This window comes from Setaria viridis, chromosome 8, assembly GCF_005286985.2.
Source record: "Setaria viridis chromosome 8, Setaria_viridis_v4.0, whole genome shotgun sequence".
NCBI classification, from domain to species: Eukaryota; Viridiplantae; Streptophyta; class Magnoliopsida; order Poales; family Poaceae; genus Setaria; species Setaria viridis.
The window spans coordinates 3,111,168-3,122,595 of record NC_048270.2 but is presented as its reverse complement, the minus strand read 5'-3'; the positions used below and the strand labels follow the sequence as shown (position 1 = coordinate 3,122,595).

At 47.8% G+C, this 11,428-nt stretch overlaps 1 pseudogene; it reads right to left on the bottom strand.

Moving 5' to 3' along the window:
- Nucleotides 1–647: 647 nt before the first annotated feature.
- On the bottom strand, nt 648–3,304 carry LOC140223668 (norbelladine synthase-like; annotated as a pseudogene).
- Nucleotides 3,305–11,428: the final 8,124 nt, after the last annotated feature.

Genomic DNA, 11,428 nt, shown 5'->3' with positions numbered 1-11,428 from the left:
ACGCCTCCTCTTGTCACCCCTATCCGACTAAGGGGGTGGTTGGATCCTTATGTTAAAATTTAGCTCAGGTCACATCAGATGCTTGGATGTCAATTAGAGGATTAAATATAAACTAATTACAAAACTAATTGCATAAGCCATGGCTAATTCACGAGATGAATCTATCAAGCCTAATTAATTTATGATTAGCACATGTTTACTGTAGCATCACATGTGCTAATTAGGCTTCATGGATTCGTCTCGCGAATTAGCTCTCATTTATACAATTATTTTTATCATTAGTATATGTTTAATACTTCTAATTAGCATCTAAATATTCGATATGACAGAGCTAAACTTTAGCTCAGGGTATCCAAACATCAACCCCACGTTCCCGCACCACCGCCGTGGATCCGGCAGCCGTGCCAGTGTGCCACGCACTTGAGCTATTCTGGCAACTGTATGGGACTCACTCTTGGTAAATTGTCACCCTCTCTCTTCCATTAATTCCCTGTGAACTCTCATGATGGAGTTGAATGAAGTTCACCGAAATTTTGGGCGCTGCAATTGTTGTTTTAGATGGCTGTGAAATGTAGATTAAGCACATGCCCTATTGCTGTCTGGGTGAATTCCAATCATGGCTCATGATTGTGGAAGAGTAGAGCGGCCGTAGGTTAAGCAACAGTGGTGTCAAAAGAAAGACAAGAAAAATGTACTACTATTATTGTGAAAATTTCACGCCTAAAGCAAACAAGATGCCTTCTCACCATTTGTTTATATTTATATAGACGCATGCATGTGCAAGTATGGCAGCATGCAGGACAATAAGTTGAAGCAACATTCGAGACATAGATAGTAACATAGTGAATAAGAAGTAGAAGGGGCTTTGCTCCAACTTGTATTGCGTTCAATTCAGTTGGATGCTTTGTTCTTCTGAAAGTTGTCCCAGAGCTTGAGCTCTCTTCTCCTTGATATACTTTGTGATGGCCTCAGCAATAGCAGCTAAACCGTACCACTGGTACTGGCAACAGGAGGGTTGTTTTCATGCCCATGATGAACTTCATACTCTACCACTACGGGAAACATGAAAATTGCTGAGTGTATTTTTTTTGCCGAGTGTTTTTTTTCAAGCACTCGGCAAACAAGCTCTTCGTCGAGTGCCAAGCCAAAAACACTCGGCAAAAAAAAAAACACTCGGCAAACCGGGGCTTTGCCGAGTGTCAAATAAAAAACACTCGGCAAAGAGGGGGGTTTGCCGAGTGTCAAAAAAAACACTCGGTAAACAGGGAGGTTTGCCTAGTGTTTTTTTTGACACTCGGCAAAAAAATAATTTTTTTCCTCTTTTCACCATGAAATTTTTTCTACTCCCCACATACAACATGTGGTACTCCATGTTAAAATTTGGTATATTTTTGAATTTATTTGCTATATTTATTTAATTAATTGCATTTCAAGGGAATTTTTGGTATAAGTCAAATTTGAACTGCAAGTGATTCAAATTATGGAACAAAATGAGTAGAAAAATGATATTCATGTTTTTTGGCCCAATTTGAGACCTGACCCATGAAATGACAAGAAATTTCGAACATCTTATTCAGGAAATACGACCACGAACGTGTGGCAGTGATATTTTTAAATTATAAAAAAAATAAGCAAAGTCTGAAAATCATGAGATTTGTCATGATGTGATGATATCATAGGTGGAGGCTGTGGAAAACAATTGAGAATGTTTTGCACATTTCATCACGTACGATGTTTACAAACCAAAGTATTTCCGAAGAAAAATAGTAACGTTGAGAAGGATTGCATAAGATTTGGAGTCAAAATGACGGTCGAGTTTTGATTAAACTACAAAACTTTTTGTACAGTGAATAGAGAATATATATTATTTCATGTAAATTTTTGACAATTTTTTGAAATTGTTAGATATTTTTTAAATTTTTTTTAAAATAACTTTGCCGAGTGTCCTAGGGTAGACACTCGGCAAAGCACCCTTCACCGAGTGTCACCCCTAGGACACTCAGCGACTTAACTGCCCGGCCGCCCAAGCACTTAAGTGCCCGGCCGGCCCCCTCACTACTCCCCCCCGTCAGTACTCCCTCCTCACTCCTCCCTCCTCTCTCCCTCCCGCCGCCGCCCGGAGCCCCCCGCCGCCACCCGCCGCCCGGCATGCCGCCCGGCGCCCCCCGCCGCCGCCCGCCGCCTCCCGGTGCCCCCGGCCCCGCCGCCCGGCGCCCGGCGCCCGGCCCCCGGCCCCCGGATCCGCCGCCGCCCGCCCGGATCCGCCGCCGCCCGCCCGGCGCCCAGCCCCCGACCCCCGGATCCGCCGCCGCCTGCCCGGCGCCCGGCCCCCGGATCCGCCGCCGCCCGCCCGGCGCCCGGCCCCCGGCCCCCGGATCCGCCGCCCGCCCGTCCCCTCCACCGGATCCGGGGCCTGAAGAGAAGAGGAGAGGATGGTGGCGGCGGCGGCGGCGGAGCAGGTGGCGGAGCATGACTTTTTTTTTATTTTTTTCAATAATTGGTTGCCGAGTGTTTTTTGGGCACTCGGCAAAGTCTTTGCCGAGTGCCCGACACAAAACACTCGGCGAATCAGTGTTTGCCGTCAAGATTTTTGCTGTGTGTCGTTTGCCGAGTGTTACACTCGGCAAACGCTTTGCCGAGTGTTTTTAGGGCTTCACCGAGTGCCCTGGCACTCGGCATCTTGCATGTTTCCCGTAGTGTACGGTTGATCTTACTATGGATGTCTTCTCTTCCTTTCCAATAATCTCGATTCGTATCAAATATTTCTGAAACCCACGATCTAGAAAGCCTCCTTCAATTATTAGTGCCTCCTTGATGTAGTTTTCATTGTCTATCTTGATGAACTTTTCTTTGAAAGTAGAAGACCCGGGAGTTCCTGGCAAAAGGAATTAGCTGGAGCTGAGATCATAATATCATATCATACCTCACGGGAAGCTCGTGTGTTCAGGTTATAACCTGGAGGAAAGGAGACGAGCAAGACTGTTCCAACGCCACCATCTCCCTCTACAAGTTCAACCTTTGAATACACTTCAGGAACTAGTTGGGGAACTAACTGCCTGGCAAGAAGGCCTCCATAGACCTCCCACACATCGGCAGCTAGGAGTTCAGTCTCGTACTCATGGCAAAGGCTCCCTTTCGTTGCTTTGGTGAGATCTGTAGCCATGCTAAGTTACTCCTAATTTGAGTTATCTGTACATACAGACTTTCCTTTTGTGGAAGTTGCAGGAAGGAGCAACATGAGATTTTATGACCGAGATCTTCAGGTGTCAGCATCACCCAAGACGAAGACGAAGAGCATCACCCAAGACGAAGACGAAGAGTGTCAGTACAGAACTCTAATTAAAATAAATATATATACAGTAAACGAAAAATATGGCATTTCACTTTCAGTACAAGCCATATCTTATCCTCTCTTGAATTCATTGGTTCTAGCCTTCTTTTTTGCAGGACATTCTGTAGCAAATATTTAGGCCAGAAAGGCCCCTTCTGTAGCCCACATGTAGATATTTCTTCGCAATTAACTACTTCTTATACTCATGGAGAAGTCACCCTTCCATTGCATTTGTCGGCTCCGTGGTCATGCTAAGGAACTTACCACGCAAATCCTCTGTGCTAGACTAACCTTCGTGGAAGTTTTGCAGGCAATAGCAAAATGAGATTTACAGTTAACATTGATATGTATGTCATTGTCAGCGTAATACAACAAGAGTGCCAATCAGAAATTCTCAGTTCAAAAGCTATCATCTACATGATATACTCCAATCCTAATAAGATGCCATTCCGCTTTCACTTGGAGATGTATCTTATCCTATTCTGAACTAAGGCCCTGTTTGGGAAGGGGGTGTTAAAGTTTAACACCCCACTTTTAACACTTTTTAACACTTTCCTATCCAAACATTTATGTTAAAAGTGAGGTGTTAAAGTTTAATACCCCATTTTTCATAAACACATGGAGGGGGTGTTAAAACTTGCTAAAGGTATAAAAGTGGTCCCCCTCTCCACTTTTTCCCAGTTTACCCCTTCTCTCCTCCCTCTCTCTCCGCCGGCCATAAATGAGGGGGCAATGGAGTCATTTCCCACCAAAGGTGTTAAAGTTTAACACATCATCCAAACACCCCAATGTGTTAAACTTTAGCGCTCTATTTGAGAGTGTTAAAACTTTAACACTTGTTAAATTTTAACACAGGGTATCCAAACAGATCCTAAATTGTTCCAAAGTTAAACAGACGGGATTTATTACTGAGGTTTGGGTCATGTGGCCGAAACTAGTGAAATAAGATTGAGCTAATGAACACCGTTCCTTGGATGAAACGTTGACAGCACTGACACCAAGTTCAAATTTCTCCAATAATTGATTCTGTGTTACATTTTATTTTACATTGGCAAAGGCTCCAAGAAGGAGCCAGCCAGCAAGGCTCGAGATCCTCCTCCGTTGCGGTGGCCCCGGTCTTCCGCGCCACTGTGCTGTCCCCACCCGTCCGATAGGGGAACCTCGTGTCGGCCTGCCCCGCTTCCGCGAGCTACACCGCCGCCAGCGTCGGAGACGAAGGCATTAAGCAGGGAGCGCAGGGATCATCGTAGGTGGGGGAGGCCGGTGAGAGGAAAGGATGGCCCTCGGCGGGCGGCGCGGCCAGGGTGGGGCTCGCCGTGGCCGCCGTGAACGTGCACGACCTCGCCGGCGTCGACTGGCGCGGTACGACGCCCAGCTCGGGCTTGTGGAGTTCCTCTTGCCGGCGCTGCATGTGGCGGGGTGCACCCTCGCCGTCGGTGGCCTGGCGCTGCTTGTCTCCCAGGTACACGCATGATCGATTCTTTCCGTCATCAGACACGATGATTCCTCCTCTATTCCTTTGATGAGGTTAAGGGGTTAGTGCTGCTGTGGTAAGGAACAGAGGTGACTGGGCGAGGAGGCAAGGTACAGCTACGGGACGGAGAGAAGCGCGCGGCAAACATGCTGCTCGCCGCGACGCTGCTGTGGCTGCTAGGCTCGGAGCTCAACTCGTGTCAGGTGTACGAGCGCGTCGACGGTCGGGCGCAGCTGCTGCAGTCGAGTGTGCAGGTGCCTCTGCTGCACGGGAGTGGACGGCGACCGGCCCCGCAGCAGCTACTCCGCTGGGGTAGACGGCGGCTGCCGCCGCGACCTTAGGCAGGTAGACGGCGATGGCCGCCACTGCCCGCCAAGGAGCAGATGGTTGCCCCGAGCTCGAGCGCCCCTGCCTGCAAATGCCCCCAAGTGCAGGGCGGCGTACGGCTGGGAGCAGCGCTAGGCAACGGAGAGAGGGGGCTTGACATGTGGGCCCCACATGTAGGTCCACGTCACCATGCCGCGTGGACAGTCTAACAGGGGTTACGTTGATTTGGCTAGATGACACGTCCTGCCAAGTTTGTGGACCGGCCGTGCATTTTACTCCTTTTATAAAATATATATATATATATGCATTAAAATTGACATTTTAAAACTAAAAAACTTATAATGATTTTCCGAAGTAAGTTTTAAATTTCGTTGAGCTCTACAATTTTGATATACAATTTACCTTCATCCGAGATCATATAAAAAATTATGAATTTATTTATACTAAACCATTTTTTAAAGGTGAGCTAGGTCATAGGGTGACCCGCCCCTAAAAATGACCTTTTCTCTTGAAAATAGGCACCATTCTGCAAATGCTTCTTCAGCAGCGGATCTGAATATATAGCAGTCTTTTTTAGCTAGGAGTGGGCAACATTTTGATATGCTCTAAAAAATCGAGGCGCAGCTACAAATCTTATTTATACTAGCGTCCAGAAACAAACGATTCTCATGTGTAACCTTTTTCCCTCTGCCTGCGTGTTTACACTGAGAGGTTTGTGGAGCACAGAGCACTGCCGGCAGGTCCAACGCCGGTGGCAGCGGTGGCGGACAAGTGGTGCCAGCAGGCAGCAAACGAGCTCCGGCGGCGGTCGCGAAGGCGCCTGTGGAGCTGCGGCAGCGGACGATGGGGCGCTCCGTCGGCTGGAGCCGAGCCAACGCGAGCGCATGCCAAGAGCCAGCGAATCGCACATTCGCACGTCAACTGGATCTGTTGGATGTGTTGGGTCCGCCATCCGGGATAGGTTCGCACAGGAACAACTTTGGGGGCCATCCCCACTGAATTTTTTCCATAGGGGGGAGGGAGTGGACGCGAGAGACCAACTTTTTTTGTTTTTTTAACTTTTTTTGAAATTTTTTTACAAATACGCTCCTGGAGATATCCTTTCAAAATCTGAACCCTTACCTAGTCACCATCATTGGTGGCGCCGAGCTTACATGTCTCAGCACAAAGGGTTTGGCGCCTAAATCGGGGCCACGTTGGCGGCACGGACACTGACGTGGCAGCCAGCTTCGACCCCTCGAGGAAGTGGCGTTGAGCAAAAGTATACAAATACGTTATCCTAATCAATTCATTGTGTTATTAAGAAACATCACAAATATATATGTTATGTCAAAATAATGCTGAGGATAATCTTACCGGTTGGACGGTGGCCTCTTCAACGAGAAAGCTTTGGGGACGTCCCTGTTACTGATCTGACTCTTGAAGAACTCGACCACCCTGTTGGCGACCTCTGAGTTGGGCACCTCGCGCTGGACCTCTTGGGTCGAATCTGTTAGCCCCGAGTATTCATACGCTGGGTGCACTCGGTGCTTGATCGGTTGCGTCAGCCTCTGACAGAAGTTGATACTGATGGCCCCGGCGGTCAGTCCCCGTGCCTTCAACTTGGTGATCTTTGCCAGCAACTCATCCATCTGGACCTGCTCCTCTAAGGTCGGCTGGTTTGACCACTCGGGCATTGCTACTGGACCATACCCTATGCGTGGCGGCAGCTCGGGCTGCTGTTGGCAATGACGAACCACTCACTATGCCAACCTTTGTTGGATTCCTTCAGTTGCAGATCAAAATATTCCTACACTTTTTTGGGCCGTAGCGAGAATCCACAACCTTCGACTACTCGACCCTGTTTCCCCCTACTAATCACGGGCTTCAAATGATACAAGTACCTCCAGAGATCAAAATGTAGGGGAATACCTAAGTACGCCTCACACAGGTGGATAAAGACAACAATGTCCAAGATTGAGTTTGGATTCAGATTGAATAATCTTGTAGTAGTGTGGAAGACCTCGGAAGAAGTCTCCACACGGGATCCCAAATCCACGCTCGAAGAATGGCGTGAAGACCACCGTCTCCGCCGTGTCCTCTGATGGGAACTCTAGGCTAGCGGTGGGCTTCCACTCCAACAGCGCCTGCGGCCCGAGGAGGCTCCGGTCCACGAGGGCTTGGATGCGCTCTTGCGTCATCACGGACTTCATCCAGATGGAAGATGGCTCCAGGGCGTTTGCTTGCGCCATTTCTTCAAGCTCCACGCCTTGAATTTTAGATCCAATGAAGACAAGGGTTTTGCTGCGCATATGGCGGCATGGCGGGTCGGGCAGCGGCAGCAGAGTATGCACGAGCATAATGAGGATTGCGGAGGCGCAACCTAGGGTTCGCGAGCACAGTGGCGAAGTGCTCAATGGGCTCAGGGTGGTGATGTTGAATGTGTTCAAGATAAGATTGAAATGGCTGCATGACCCTCGCACTTTTGAGGGGGGTGATGACGTAACTCACGAACGGAAATTGCGGGCCTCCCGTTATTGCGGCGCAACATGTCGGGCGAAACTTGCGGATTTTTTCCATTAGCGCCGCGTGCGTGGGACAGAATCTGCAGGATTTTTGTTGTGCTTTTAACGGCGTGCCTACGTGGCTCCACCAGTCCTTATTCTCGGGGGGCTGGGCGCCTAATTTTACTCGACGTGCCTCCGTGGCTCCGCCAGTCCGCGTTCTCAGGGGCTGGGCGCCTGATTCTACTCGACATGCCTCCGTGGCTCGGTAGTCCTCATCCTCAAGGGTTGGATGTCTAATTCTACTCGGCGTGTCCTCGCGGCTCCGCCAGTCCTCGTCCTTGGGGGCTGGGCACCTAATTCTACTCGGCATACCTCTGTGGCTCCGTCAGTCCTTGTCCTCGGGGGCTGGGCGCCTAATTCTACTCGGTGTACCTCCCTGGCTCCGCCAGTCCTCGTCCTCGGGGGCTGGGCGCCTAATTCTACTCGGTGTACCTCCCTGGCTCCGCCAGTCCTCGTCCTCGGGGGCTGAGGTGCCTAATTCTAATCGGCGAGCCTCAGCGGCTTAACTGGTTCTTGACCTCGGGGGCTAGACGCTCAGTTTCAAGTCAGTATGCCCCTGTGGCCTCATCAATTACCAGAACTAGATGCAAGAACATATTTTTACTCAGCTACAATTGTATTCCCTAGAAAGACTGCTGACAAATACATAATACAAGCAACTGTAAATAGCTCTGGGATAGCTGACATCCCAGGATAAGAAGCTACAACGCAGAAAAAGAAAAAAAAGCACAATACAAGAAAGCTGTGCTACACACTTCCGTAGCAGTGTGTCCTGGACAAAGCGACGGGGATAACGATACAACCTCCTCACGAGGATTATTCTAGCATTGTTACCTCCCAACTTCACCGCAGAGACTGCGAAAGGAAGGAGCGCCCTGGTTTTCCTTATGAGAATTCTTCTAGCATCATGCTTTTGGGCGGGTGCTACTCCTATCAAAAACTATAAGCTTCAAGACTACAAGTGCTATTACTCGAGCCATGGCTCTCTTCGTGCTGAACGTTGGTCTATTTATAGCCTGGCCGCTCAGTAACATCCAAAGTGCTACAGTGGGCTCGTGAGGATTCACGACAAGGCTTCCCTATGCTGGTACGGCTCTACAGTGTTCACGTGACGCTCAGGCTGATCCACAAGTACTGCTAGGAATCTCGAAGTCACTCAGATGGTGCAGTACTCTCGTGACCAGGCATTTTCGTCGCTTACCTATCATTGCATGAGTCCTTATCTCCAGGGATTTGGATGTGTACTTTTGGTCGGCAGGCCTCCATGGCTGTGCCTATCCTTGTGTTCAAACATTAGGATCTGCTTCAAGAGACAACTTTTCTTATTCGACCATTGGACCAATTATTCTAGTCGCTTCAATGCTCGAGGGCTACTCCTACAGAGTGCGTCTTGCGACGTCCTCCGTAACCTTCATTTCAACCTGCTGGACACCGACATCCATCAGCTCGGCACTGCGCAGCTCGGGTTTTCTTCTTTTTTGAGCACTGCACAGCCTCTCCATCACCATAATGCCATCACGGCTTCAGCCGACTTCGATTCAAGCTTTGTTGTGATGGCCTTAAAGTTCCTGTTCACCTACACATTGCTCGGGGACTTGAGGGATATGGGTACCCCATGTGTCCCTACCGACCAGGATACTGGCCGGACCTAACAAGTGGGCCCGCCCGACCAAGGCGTGCGGGTCAAGGATATGAAGTTACTTGGAGTACACGTTAAGGCGACAAGATAGACCAAATCTTCCCGGACATCATGGAACTGTGTTGTAATCCGACTCATATTGCTTTCCATGTAATTACTAAGTAGATTAGATTTAAACCGACTTGTAACTCTTGGTTGTCAGCCTATATAAGGCGGCCAAGGGCACCTCCCGAGGGCATCCAATCTCATACCAGCAATACAAGCCACGCATACAGATCGTAGGGTATTACTCTCCAAAGGTCCGAACCTGTATAAAACCCTCGTGTCCCCTTTGTGTTCTCATGATCACCTTCGAGTTTTTGGTCAAATTAACCACTTGGGTAACTACCTGGTGGACTGCCGGTCTTATAAATCTGACAGTATGTGACCATTTCACATTCCATTTAGTGCAGTGGAGTTGATGCGAATGTAAGGTTTGCAGCCACCTAAGAAACCATCTATGCTATCCTTGAAAGCACAAAAAAATATGCTAAAATGCCTATTCTCACCAATTTTCAAAGAGTCTACCTCAACAACACTGCTAGGACATCTCATTTCAACCTCAGCCTTGAACCTGTATAGCTAGTCAAAAGAATCATCCCATTTCCCAAAAAGTTTATCTGTTGCCCTCTGTTTACCATACCATACAGTTTGATAATGAATCTGAATCTTGTATTTGTCCTCCAATTCCTCCTCCAATTATTTAGCATCCAACCCAGGCTTCCTCTTCGGATAGCCCTCTCATCAACCCAAGTTTGGCTTGCCATTATTCCTAGCACTCTACTTGTTGAACCACACTGATGAGGATAGTTATTTATTTGAATCTGCATTAATCAACACCTTTCAATTCTACATCATAAACTATAATCGGTGGCTAAGTGATACTTGCATAAATATAACATGAAGTAGTTAGTAAGTGTATTCTCACACAATCATCTTTTTTGTCCTAGCCCTAATAACCCAAGGGCATCTAGTAGCCTTGCAAAAGTCCCTGAATCTGGATTGTCAGACTTCTCAGTGCCTAGCTCAAATTTATTAACAATAGCATGCTACTTAACTGCTAGTCTGAAATCAACCATAGAAAGATAGCTTGTGCCAACAGACATTTCTGGATTATCCCTACCCCAATCCATAACAGGTTCAGTAGGATCACTGTCATCCACACTATAGCCTGCACCTGTCATGTCCTGTTGCATTTCTTCTTGAATGACTGGAATGGGATATTTTGTTCTTGCTGCTTGTTCTGCTCTTGAATGACTGGAATGGGATATTTTGTTCTTGCTGCTTGTTCTGCTCTCTCATCTGCATCTTTGAAACCCATAGCCTTAAACATTCTGTCCTCATTAGCCAGTACAATTGCTTCACCATCTTGATCAGGCTCAGGTACCAAATCTTCCTGAACTGTCTGATCTGCCCCTGCATTAGAACTAAAGGTCTCTCCTAAGCCTTCAGCAAAAGTAGGTACTGGTTGAGCTTGGCTGGTAATACCAAAACTGGCCATAGATCCACCTCTAGTTTCCCAAGCTTGTTCCTCCTGTTGATAGCCCTTTTCAACTACTTCCACTACCACATTAGTCAACCTGTCATGTAACTTGGACCTAATCATCTTCTCAAAGTGCTCGTTCCTTTTGATCTTCCATTCAGCAGCACTGTCAGTATCAACTGCCCACACAACAAGTGTTTGAGAAGGACCCCAAATGATCTTACTTACCATGTTAGTAACGAATGAATCAAGATTGTACCCACTGCATCTATCAATTCATAGATCATGCCATTGCTCACCCATATCCAAAACACCATAGTACTGCAGAATTGCCTTAAATTTTACACATTTAACAACTATTCTAAAAGTATTGCCAGGATCAATCCTAACATAATCATAAACAATAAAACAATTTCGAAGTTAGAAATGCCCAATCCCAGAGACATGCATATGCGGTGCAGTGATTTCAACTGAGCTTACCATGGAGGACAATTGCTAGGCTTCATGTTTAAGAACCGCACGAACCAAGCATCTACTCGAACACCAACCTAGAGCGATGAAAGAACGCAAATCATGGGAGCTCAAGGGA